Here is a 13,427-nt window from a genome sequence, read left to right as displayed (position 1 = left end):
TCCACGCCAGGCAAGGGGGTGGTGGGGTGCACTAACCTTTCTTCTGTTATCTCTGCAGACAAAAAACAGGAAAACCTGTCTGATCCAACTCTGAAGACGTCACTTCTGGTTCTGGCACTCAGAAGGCACGTCACTTCTGGTGGCAACCCCAGAAGCACATCACTTCCGGGTTCACTACGCCACTTCCTGTACGTACATTTAAAACCGCCATCTTTTCCAACCATTTTCAGCTCAGTTACAGACTCCAATACATGCACATCAGTGCTACTTTCAAACCCTTTTTTGCAGCCAGGGAAATCATACAGGTGGATGCCCCAAATCTTTCTGAGTGTGCCAAGTCTAATTCTTTCACAATACCTAAACCAAGTCAATACTAAGAGTAAGCATCATATAATACGGAATACACAGCTTTATACAAGGCCTGGTTGACTGGTTGACTCTATATCTTAGGAAAATCAACTCAAACAACTGTACTGCAGGTTCTCAGCTCATATCAAGAGGACAGAACCTATCAAACTGGCAACCATGTTAGTCAGTAGCAGCTTTCAATGTTTTGAAGGTGACAAAGATAGAATTTAAAGGAACAGAAATTAAAAACTTTCATGACTAAGGAAATAGATTTCAAACTTGTATATGAAAATAAAGGTTCAAAGTGAAAATTTCAAAATATAGAATTCTCATAAATTAAAAAAATATAATGTATTAAAAGCACAATAATTTTTTAAAACAATTTAACAGGTTTCCCAATTCTCAATACTTACTCTGTTCTCTTATCATGATTGGAATTTCTCATAGTTAGATAATTCTGTGTGCCTTGGCCTAACAAATGTGAGACAGAGTACTGCTGTACTAGAAAGTTGTTTTGACCACATCTCAGATATATTTGTACTACTGCTACTGAAATGATTCCAAGGCACATGATTCAGGAAGGATGGCACGGTGACATTGTGTTAGTGCTGCTGCCCTTACAATAAAGAGACTGAGGTTCCTGTCTTGGGTAGTTTTCTGTATGGAATTTCCACAGTTCAATTAGATGCAAGTTATGTGAACCACCATTGCTAAATTGGCCCGTGTATGTGTGTGTGTGTGTGTGTGTGCATTCACTCTGTGATGGACTGGCACCCTGTACAGAGATTATTTCTGCCTTGCCCCCAGTGCTTTCTGGGATAGGTTTCAGCTTCCCTGTGGCCTTGTTCAGAATAAGTAGGTTTAAAAATTATTGGATGGCTGGCTGGATGATTCAGGAAGAAGGGATCATTTTGCAGAAACTGAGTTTCATTGAAAATGTTTTAGGACTTAGAACAGTTGATTTAATTGCCTACAAGAAAAAAAAATGTTTTTTTTTAAGTGGTAGTACTTTTGACATTCATTGACAGACTTTGGGATACTGAATTATGACACAAGTGACCCATTCTTCCCTTTGATTTTGTTATTGTTTATAGATTTCCTTATAAAACAGAGCATGTTTTAAACATAATGTAAGTAGACTGATTAATGAATGTGCCCTCTTAATACATTTATCCCAAAAACATCAATTAAATTTCTTTACAGAATAAAAAGATATTAACATATTTTGCAAAGATATCCAGAAATTACAGAATATAGTTTTATAGGAAAAGGCATTCAGAAATATTCTGTTTCCTTCTTTTACTCTGTAATAAACTTCAGGATTTATTTTTTTCAGCAGACAGAAAAATGTAGTTATTTTTCTGTGCTTGTTCAGAGACAGACAGGCCTAATTCCCATGGAGATCATTCTAAGTGAAACCAAAAGACTAAAAGAGACAGCGAGAATTTGGAGTTTCAAATCAAAAAAAGAAAAAAAGAAAATCAAAGAATGCAGTAATACAGCTTTTGCTTAGTTTTAAGCTAAGTTCAAGTACATAACAAATGAAAATGTGTAACTTTTAAAAAATTGCTGCTGTTACATGCCCATTGTCATTAATTAGACACATGCATTGGAAAGTCAACATAATGACATGCAAGTCATTCTTCTTTTCCCACTTTTCATCTTTTCCGAATTTTGCTTGATCAACCTTCTTCAAACAGCTTGGTCCTGCGCCTCCTCGCCAGTCAAGCCCTTTTACACAACAAAAACTAACAATGCTGAGGACAGAACAGGGTTTTCATGAAAAAAGCTCACTTAGATGTTCAAGCTATCATATTCTTCTGCTGAGACAATGTTTGAAAATGTTTTGTGTTTATTAATAAACTTCTCAACCCCATGAAAATTATTTTTCCTCATGTAACTTGCAATGTAAGCATTTACAATGAAATGTTTTCAATTTGATTCCTTGTAATTAAACTCTACTTGCATAATTAGTCACATCATGACACTTAAAGGGAAAGTGCAGAAATATCTTTGAATCATGAATAAAATTAAGCTCTAGTAATAATTAATTGTAAATTAAAATAAAATAACTAATAAATGCATATGTATCACAAGAGAGCAAAAATTCAAATTGTTGTTTCGGTTATATCCCACTTGCACTCCCATAAAATGACATACAACACTGTTATCATAATATTTATATTGTACTGTCTATTTACAAGTGCTGTTTCAATAAACCATACCATAATCAGAACTGTAAATACTAAGTTTGAAGGAGAAAAATGAAGCAGTTAATAATGCTTACAAAACTAGATGTGTGAGAAGTACACATTATGAAAAATATCTACATGTGTATAACATGGAATGAAAATGATAATAAGCAAGTCATGGATGAATATCTTCAAACCCGAAAATGTCACATCAGCAGATAGTTTTGAACATGCAGAAAACTTTGGGGATTTAGGCCCTGCGGTACTAATTATCAGTTAAATAACAGAATAAAAAACAGTAGACAGACCATTAACCTTCCTCGGAGGTGTAATGATGTGCTTCCATTGCACCTATTAACTTGCAGTTTAAGTTCACTTTTTGCTTTGCTGTAGGAAGTTCAGAATATCACTAGTCTAAGAATGATAAATTTAGTTATTTTCTAAAGTAAATACTTATGCTCTTTAATTTGTACAGGTAGGTCCACAAATATTCTAAAGTAATGTCATTTTGATAATACATCAAAATAAAAGGTAAAACGAAACTCTTCTAAAAGAGATCTCCATATGTCCTTAAAATCGGTTCACTTTCAGAATTAGTCTGTTCCATAGAAATGATCTGGTAGTTTGCTAACGGTATTAAAAATAATAAACGTCATAAGCGAAAGATGTGTCTTTGGTATTTTGTAACATTTTAAGATAACTTATAAAGTAATGAAGAACATACCAAGTGAAAAATGTGCATCTTTGTGACAAAAATTACATTGACATTTATAGATCATAATCACAAACATGATTTCATCCATTCCAGCATTTTATAAATGGGTTTTTCCATTTTGGTATAACAAGGAGTTGTAGCTTATCCCGACAGTTCCCACCTGTAGGGGACACCACTCTATCTAAGTTTGTGCACTCTCCCAAATTTACCCTCTTTAATACCAGCTAATTTCATTAAACTTACACATTTGTGTCATATGCACAAAAAGTCAGAGAAACATCTTAATGATCATATGGGGAATGTATAAAATCCAATTAAACTGTGATTAGTTTAGAAATCCAACCCTAGTCCATGTACCTGTGAGCCAGCAGCTGTAATCTGTGTGCTGCCTGGGAAATGTAAACTTAAAGTAAGCATTAATAGATTTTTTATTTCATAATATGTTTCTTCTTAGATTGGTCAGATTTTCAAAAAGTATATTTAATAATCAGCACCTGCGTGGTTTTTGCCCAGGCGTTCAGGATGAGGTCCAAGTCTGAGGTCAGGTTCCTCTGCTAAAAAAAAGGGTGGAGTGCCACCTGGAGAGGGAACTCCACCATCCCTGGGGAGAAGATGCTACCTCAAACAGAAGAGTTTAAGTATCTCAGGGCCTTATTTATTATTGAGAGAAGAAGGAAGAGAGAGATCGACAGGTGGTTCAGAGTGGTGTCAGTAGTTATGCAGCCATTGTACTGGTCAATCTTGGTCATGAAAAGCAAAGCTTTTAATTTACTGATCAATCTATGTTCCTTCCCTCACCTAAGACCAGGAATTTTGGGTAGTGACTTAAAGAACTAGTTTGTAGATATAGGCAGTGAAAATGAGGTTCCTTTTTAGTGTGTTTGGGCTAAGCCTTAGAGACAGCATTCCGGAGGAGCTCAAAGTAGAGGTGCTACTCCTTTTCATTGGAAGGAGTAAGTTGAGGTGGTTCGGGCATCTAATTAGGATGCCTCCTGCTTGCCTCTCTGCAGGCATGTCCAACTGGGTTGGAGACCTCAAAGCAGACCTAGGACACAGAGGAGAGATTATATCTCCCAGTTGATATGGTAACACCTCAATATTCCCCTAGAGGAGATGGAGGAAGATATATTGAAAAGGGATGTCTGGGTATCTTTGTTCAGGCTGCTGCCCCCATAACCTGGACGAGATAAACTGTAGAAAACAGATCGATGAATACATGAACCAATCAGAATAAAAAAATTAATTTTTGTATTATTATCATTCTTCCTTTCCCCTTTAGGGTCAGAGTAGCAACATGCTACACTGTTCTGACCAGGTCTCCCTGTCCACCAACAGTTTCCTCCAGCACCCCTTGGGGAATACCAAGAGCCAGTTCAGAGATGTAAACCCTCTGGCATGTCCTATGTCTTCGTCACACTCTTTTCTCATTGGTCTGTGTCTAGCACACCTCTTAGTGAGATGGAAGGACATCCTAATTATATGCACAAACCACCTCCACTGCCTCCTGATAATCCAAGGAAGCAGCAGTCCACCCATAATGCTGAACTCTTAATCCTGTTGCAGAAGAATACCTCCTCAAGAACCTTGTTTAGGCAGTTTGCAGAACTGATCTCATTCATTCATGACACACCACTCATGACTACATTTCAGAAGGTGAATGTAGACAGACCCAAAACTCAACAGTTTTATGTGAGCTTGGCTGCAGCTTTACCACATTGGACCAGTATAACATGTGTTTAATCTCCCTGCTTTTCCCTTACTCATGGACACCATCAAGGTACTTGAACTCCTCCACTTGTCAGAGCTACTCACCCCTTACCTTCAGTGAAAAAGCCACTTATTTCTTTTAGAGGACTGGGAATGGGAGAATGGGAGAGACTAATTGTTATTCCAATTATATTACACTGAGCTCCACACCATTCCAGTGCAGAGCAGAGCAGCAACAGCAGAGATGCAGCCTTTAGGTTCTCAAACTGGATACCCTCCAAAACATTGACTGCACCTTGATATCCTATCCACTAACTTCACAAACAGGATTGGGGTGAAGACAACATGTGCTCTTGGTGGAGTTCAAAACCCAGAATGAATAATTTTGACGTGCTCTAAAAATATAAGGATCAAACAGTAGCCTTGGAATTCACTACTCTTGCAGTACCTTTTAATAACTTCTGCAGAGTACACAGTCATAGTCTTTTCCCAACTCCACAACGCAAATGTAGACAGAGTTACCAAATTACCGTAACCATGAAGTCATAAAGTCTCTATTGCTGTATCTTGGCATTGACTTTTCCCAGGATGTTTTAGGATTGTGATGTCTTGATAATTAGAATATCTTTTTATATAAGTAAACTACCACCTAGTCCAGAGGCACTGTTCTCTCCTTCCATAAAAAACTTAAAAAGTGACCTACACTATCTATTGCTTTCACCTTTTCTGGATGGATCTTGTCCATCTCATGACCTTGCCATTAAAGAAACGCTACCTTTTTGATATGCCAATACCTTTCAGTGATATCTAGAGATATGCTTGTTAAAATTATATGGATGATTTCTTTTTATTTTGTGTTAATCCTTTTAGTAAGATGTATTGGTGACCAGAGTTTATGGACTGATGAGTCTCAATAAAAATAATTAATCACCCTTTGATTTTGTTTCTGTAATCCATTCACATCTCCCAAACTGCCAAATTGGCAGTGAACTGGTTCCTTGCTAAAGTGAACATCATGTGCCATCATGTTATGTTGTCTGTGATTCACCAATTGGCAGATGTTTTGCTTCTAACAGGAAAGTTTACCAGTTTTATCTTAGGTGTCTACCAACAGGTCCTAGGATTGCTGCACTGAGCAGTGCAAGCAATGTTTTGGCTATAGCTCCTTGCAGCTTCTTCCACTGATGATGTTTTCAACCCAGTCCATTCAAAGTCCACGTCCCTGACCTTTCCCAAAATGCAGAAGAAGCTCTTTCAGAGGTGAAAGTTGATCTCATTCTGAATTAAGGGATTCTTCCCAGCACACCAACACTACCTATTTGAGTCTCTCAGGTCTGTCCATTGGGTGCTGCATCAGTCTGATCCAGTTGTACACCAAATGTTGATCAGCTGACAGTTCAGCATTTGTCATTACAAGAATTTCCAGAAGATATGGCTTCAGATCAGATGACATGGACAAAAAATTGATCATTGACATTTGTCATGAGGTATACTTACGAGCATCCCTGTGTTTGAGCACACTGTTTGTTATTGACCATTCATAATTAACAAAACGAACAATTCACTAAATGTTCACATAAATGAACAATTTGCTACTTGGATATAGTTTGGGCGAACCTTTCTCCTCAGACACACCCCAACCCAGATGGTGGGATCATAGCAGTTCCTAGCTATTTTTGTCCTTAGCAAATAGAGCTGTAAATCGCACAAGTAGCAGGATGTTTAGTAACCCTAAAAGTGCACTAAGCATGAGGTTCTAAATGGTCACTATTTTTTAGTTGAATTGAAGCAGAGATCAAGGTACCAATATGATGGTCTATTACAGTATATAGGCAAAATAAAATTAAGTTTGTGTCATTTACAACAAAAGCTGAGTTTTCTGAATGCAACCTAAAATATATTTGAAGTAAATATTCATGTTCTTAGGCAGATCTGTAGTCAAACATACCACAATATTCAAAGATCATTTAATTTATCACACTTTTTTTTTTGCTTAATCACTTTGTTAGTTCACATAATATGTTACATTTTAGACAGGCTATAATTTGTTATGCTGCTAATACTTGACAGAGCACTGTTTATAAAGCTTTTACTCATATATGTCTACTGTCATTACACCATCAGACATTTTCCAATGTTTAAAGTAATTTGTCTCTTTTGAAAACACATCACAATAGCTTGCAGTACTTTTATAATATAAATCTTCTCTTTGGTTGAATTGATTCAACTTTATATCAGATACGTAAAACTATCTACAGTAAAGCTAATAAATACATGCTTTATGACTTAACAATGAAGATTATTATAGTCTTACCAGTATAGGAATTATCATTTCATGACATTTATAACTGTTTGAATATACATGAACTAATAATCTGTTAAACACGATATAATGAAATCCATTATAAAGTTTTACTATTCTTTCAATAAAGACAAATAAATATAAATAGAAACAGTGTATGCTTTACACAAGGTACTACTGTTAAGCCTGTTTTAAGAATATCACAATAGCAGAATGATTATTGTGGATAATAAACCTTTGCCTAATTCTATATTTGCTTAATCTTAAGAGTATACTTCCATTTCAAGGCAAAGTGCCTGTGTAGGAGAATGATGGACACCTACCTTTTAATAAGCCCTTTGTACTTGTCACTTTCCAGTAAAGCAGTCTGAATCTCTCTAAATACAGGCTACGTTCAATCTAAGCAGGAGGTAAAAAAATGACTATTGCCTTTTATTAAACCTACACATCATTCTGTATCCATGCTTCGGTCCACTCTTTAAATCAGCTGTACAGAAAAGAACTGTGCTTGTTCAAGGACTTTGTTTAAACATCAGTGGGAGAATTAGACAGCTCCAAATGCTTTTTTGTTTTTCCCTATTGTGAAATCATGATTAATCTTCTACAAGCAAGCTATCCATAGCAGCAGGTTCTTCACCTTCCGCCCTTTTCTGGGAAAGCTAACAGTGAGGATACACTCATTAGATTTCCAGTCTGTGGTTAATTTATACGTTTCATTTCCTTTAACTGGGAGACAAATAGTAAAGGTAAGTGCATTAGTAAGTTAGGCAAATCATTTTATTTCACTTAAAAGCTCCATAGCCTGGCAAAGCTCTTCATATAACTTGTAACAAAACTAAGAACATATATTACCATGGTAATAATGAGGCTACTAAAAGTATTGATTTATCACATTTCCCTTACACTAACAAAGACCATGTATCTACATTTCCTAATCTACAGTAGGCTCCATAAATTATTTTGCAAAATGACTATAAATCAAAGAAGAAATCACAGAAGGAGGATTCTGTCGGTGAGTATTAGTTGTAGCTGCTTTTCTTCTTTTGTGTTAAATATAAATACTGAGAATTTTATTTTTCTCACTGGAATTGTAGATTACTATATTTGCACAATTTGATCTACCCTTCTATATGCAACTGTCACACACGTGTGCATGGGGGACAATTTACAGGCTCAAATAGTGTTATTCATCAGCCAGACCAGGTGTTGGTGCTCTCACCTCATCCTGGCTCCTCTTGATCCTTCTGCAGTACAACTGAAGGCCCTCCCTCTCAATGACATCACCATCGGTACCATCCACTGCTTACATCACTTCCGGCAAACCCCAATGACATAATTTTTTGGTACCCAGAAACCCCTTCCTGCCACATCAGTTCTTGTTCCGGCCACCCTGACTACACCTCTTTCTCCTATCCACCATATTTATTGAGCAGTCTCAACCTGTTAGACATTTCAGTTTGAACCCAGTTTATGTAAGGACGTGTTTTTTTTTTTTTGCTGATTTTTCAGTATACAGGGTCTGCTGCCTAATTTTTGTATCACACAACACACAAGACTTTGCAAAATAGAGTATTCATCCATCCATTTTCTAATCTGCTTAACCTGTTCAGGTGTGCCAGGAGTCAGTATCAAATCTTACAATACTGGGCATGACATAGGAACAAACTTTGGAAAGGGCATTGGTCCATAACAGAGCACACTCAACTCATATGAGGGCAACTGTGAGTGCACAGTCAACCTAGCTTGCACATATTTGTAGTGTAAAAGGAAAATTGAAATACCTGCAGAAAAAAAACATACAAAGAGAAAACATTCCAGATTTACATGTCACCCAGTAGGTAAATCCCAATTATGCCACCTAGTGAGTTTATGGGCACTAGGACCCCTACAGCAAAAGAAGCTTTCTTCACCCTGTTATTCCTCTTTTTTCATTCAAATTATGGGACTCAAAGACTAGCACAAACAACAATTTTGCAAAGGGCCGATCAAACCCTTTACTAAGTTTATTAAAAACATTAAAATAATTAAAAAAACATTTATTAAAACCTCCCATTTCTCTTTTTTTGTTTAACTGTGTAGTGCCCAAAAATAGTCTTTAGCCTGGTTCTCCAGAAGACACACTCTGATGTTCCTGCTGTCCACTTGAAAATTGTCCTCCTTTCAAGGATAAAGCTGCAATGATAAAGGAAGGAAGTGTCTAAACAGCTGACTCAGAGCTGCCAGTAGCTGAGTGAATGCAGTGCTGATTTGCCACTATTCGTGATTCAGCACGCAAAATTTTTATAATATTTAACTTCTAGCTGGCGGCTTCTTGCTTCTTCAAGAAAAACCACAACAGTTTCAGCTCACGGATCTCTTGGTAACAACCCTCTGGAAAAGGAATATACATTGCTGTCTCCCCTGTAGCCACTGCCACCTCTTCTACAATATCCTGCATCCACTTCCTTTTTTCACTTCTGTTCATTTCCTTTCATATCCTATGTTGAACCAAATCTAGCAACCTTCCATCCTACTCTGCCTCAAAGAGTTCCCTTTTCTTTGTTAACTGCACCCACTTCATTCCAATTTCTACCCAATTAGATACAATACAAAATTTTCAAAACACATTCAAAAATACCTAATCAATGAACAATACAACAATTACAACACAAGTCAAATTAATTAACCCAGTGCTCAATCAAAGAAAAGAAAGAAAAAGATACTACCATGTGCAAATCTACCTAATGAAACAATAAAACATACTTTAAAAATAAAAAATCCACTATGCATTATAATACCGTGGCATATCCAGATGTTGACCACAGCAAAATACAAACCTAGCACTATGGAGCAGCACAAAGTACTGTGGTACACAACATAATGCAGTAAATATTTATCAGTAGCAAGCAATTAAAGATTAAATACTGAGAAATGTTCAATTATCATTTAGTAATAGTTTATAACACATGTAACTCTAGCATTATCAATATTAATAATAATAACTGCAGATGTGTTTGAGTGTGGTAATAAATATTACAGTGTCATCAAGATGAACACAATGGACGAAATGGCATCCCGACTGGAAAGGAGAGTGAGTCCTTACATGGCCAGGAGACCATTATGGAAGGACAGCGTGGATGTAGGCACAATCTGACCTAGATAGTTCCCAGTTCTTACCCCAGTTGGCAAGAAATAATAATGGATGGACTGCGGGAGTCTGTAAACCAGGAACAGTTCATCGAACAATAAGATAGGTGGCAGTGTGCCTCTGGCAAGGTCCCAGGGTTGCATGGGACTTATAGTTTGAAAGATCAGCCCTGTTGAGGTCCTTGGGTAAAAGCAGAGAGTAGTGTCGGGAGAAGATATCTCTGCATCCTTTAGTTTGACTGCATCTGTATAACCTGGAAGTGCTTTCGCATTCATTGCTTTGACAACGGAAGTACTCCCGGATCCAGCATAAAAGAAGCTGTTGGAGAAGTTGGAGTCAGAAGGGGGTGGACAAGATTTTCCTGGAAGGAACAGAAGGAGAAGAAAAGAGTTGTGTTGGTTTGTTTATTGAACCCTTGAAGAAGGACCCTGTTAAGTTATTGTGATAAACAGAAGGTCAGTTGAACCTGGCACTTGTTTCTGCATTGTTGTGACTGAGGTTTAGGGGTCCACAATGCCTCCTGCTGGTCACACTCACATGGGGATTACATGTCTTCTAGATATGGAAGGTGAAACCACATGTACTGTAACTGTCTGAAAAGCATCTTTGCCAGATAGGGATGTCCAGATGAACTGGTAACAGACAATAGGCCACAGTTCAGGAAGGAAGTTAGTTTAGAGCAGTTTGCTAAGAATTCTGACTTCTGTCATATTACTACCAATTGACACTTTCCTCAGTCAAACAAGAAGGCAGAAACGGTAGTTCAAACATCCAAGAGAATCTTTAGCCAGGAGGAGTCATATCTCGCACTGATGAGTTTAATGGCAACACCTCTTCAAACTACAGGCACAAGTCCTGAACAACTCATGCTTGGACACCAGATTAAAACAACTGTACCCACATGGAGAAAATTCTCTCCTTAAAATGGCCAGACTTTAAGATGGTCAGGAGAAGAGAGCTGAAAGATGTGACAAATGACACCATGTTTGTCTCCTGCCAGCTCTCAGTCCTAGAAAGAATATTACAGAGAAACTAGATGCACACACTGGCTGGACTAACACAGCAAGTGTTCTGTGAAAGCACTTGACCTCACAATTATACCTAATTGAAATAGAACAGGGGATCCTACATCGAAATAGATGGCACTAACACCCTCAAATTCTTAGCTTAATCTTGAGGCAGAAGTGGAAAGAATGAAATTTGATTCTGAGCAAAGCACCTTGAGAGAAGCTACTAAGACTAGTTCCAGAGGAAGGGTTATTTGGTTGGCAGAAAAGTTTAAGCACTATTTAGTTATACATGGCATGTTACCCGAGGCAGCTGTGGAAGAAAACTCCTACACCTAGAAAACTGTCAGGTTAGAGATTTGTAGTAGAAAAGGAAGAGAAATACAAAAGGAAAAATACAAATATTGTTTTGTTTATGGTGTTTATTAAGTTGGCAACTTTTTTATGTTAAGAAAAAAATATTCAAAAGAAATATGAACGTTACATAATGTTGTGTGATTCAATGTAGTACCTGATGTTCACTGTTTTTTATTTTGTGTATGCATGCACACTGCGTAGTTATACCAAGAAAAATTTGAGAACACCATTATTAGTGTTAGCGTGACAAGCTGTGGGGTGAATCCTCCAGTGTTACTTAATGCTAGTCCACTTTACTTACCTTGAAAAACATTCTTTTCTTTCCTGCAAAGAAATATCTTACAGCCTGATGTTGTATTTATCATATGGCGGTGTATCTATTATTGGTTTATACTATTGTCAGTAGTCTGTGCAAGACAATTTGTACTGCATATAAATGACAATAAAGATAAACCTGAACATAAATTTCAGTACTGAAAAGCACCCTACCATATTAATATTACAATGTCACAAAAGATGTCTTAAGACCAAGATAATCTGAGAGAACATTTCATTATGCTTGACCTTCCTACTTGACAGTCAGAGCTGACATCATATGTACAAATGACAGGTCAGATGGTACTGATGAATCATGGCTGTTGCAAATGGAAGAATGAAATGGAGAATGCAATGAAAATAGCAGAGCAAGGGCAAGTGAAGTTAGAAAAATGAAATGACACAGATGAGACTCAGGAAGACCTTAGGCACATTTTCTTTCTGATTTGCGTGATAACTCTAGGGGGCGTACCAGCTACCCAACCCAACAAAGACAGACGCAGGAGGCACACTGATAAAAACACAGGTGTTTTTATTTTTCTTCTCCTCGTGGGAAACGCCTTCCCCGTTTCCCACAAGTCAAACACAGGCCCAAAGCACAAACACCTCACAATATTTTTCTCTTCTTTTCTCTTTCTCCTCCACTCCTCCTCAGGAAGCTTCATCCTCTTCCATCCGACTCTGGCTCCCCGAGTCGTGTCTGCTGACTCCTTTTATATGTTACACGGAATTTTTCCAGGTGCTTGATGAAAGAATCGCCCATACAGGTAAGAAGCAGCTGTATTACCCCCTGGCTGCATACATGGATCCCAATGGGGCTTCAACAAACTCTAACTCCCATGAAACCCTGCGGGAGTCCTTGGCACCACTGCAACCCAGGGGGACTGCCATCTAGCACTCCAGGGGAGGTAACGCTCTGGCCATGCTTGCTCACCTGGTCCTTCTAGCTTGGAGGTGTCTCGGCTGGGGTCAACAACATTCGTTATTTTGATGGCATGCTCTGTGACCCTGACAATAGGAAGAAGTTACAAAACGCGGTATGAGGAATGACATCAAAACAGTCGGTGTGGGAGCTCACTGATTGTAAACTTTGCAGGGTGTCACTGTGGCATGTATACCGATACATTTGAGAGGCACAATTCTATGCAATGGAAGGGAATATTGTAAATGATTTATTGAATAACTACTTTTGTACTGTGTATTGAATTACCTAGGAAATGTAATAATCCAAATTGTTCCACTAACATTTTGGTTCGATGTATAATTAATACATTTTGTTAGTAAAGAATAAAGTACTAAGCTACATTATAGAGGCTGAGATTAAACATAACATAAATGGCAAAATTGCCTTTACTGT

This window comes from Erpetoichthys calabaricus, chromosome 3 (genome assembly GCF_900747795.2).
Source record: "Erpetoichthys calabaricus chromosome 3, fErpCal1.3, whole genome shotgun sequence".
Taxonomy (NCBI): Eukaryota; Metazoa; Chordata; class Cladistia; order Polypteriformes; family Polypteridae; genus Erpetoichthys; species Erpetoichthys calabaricus.
Note: the sequence above shows the minus strand (reverse complement) of the source record.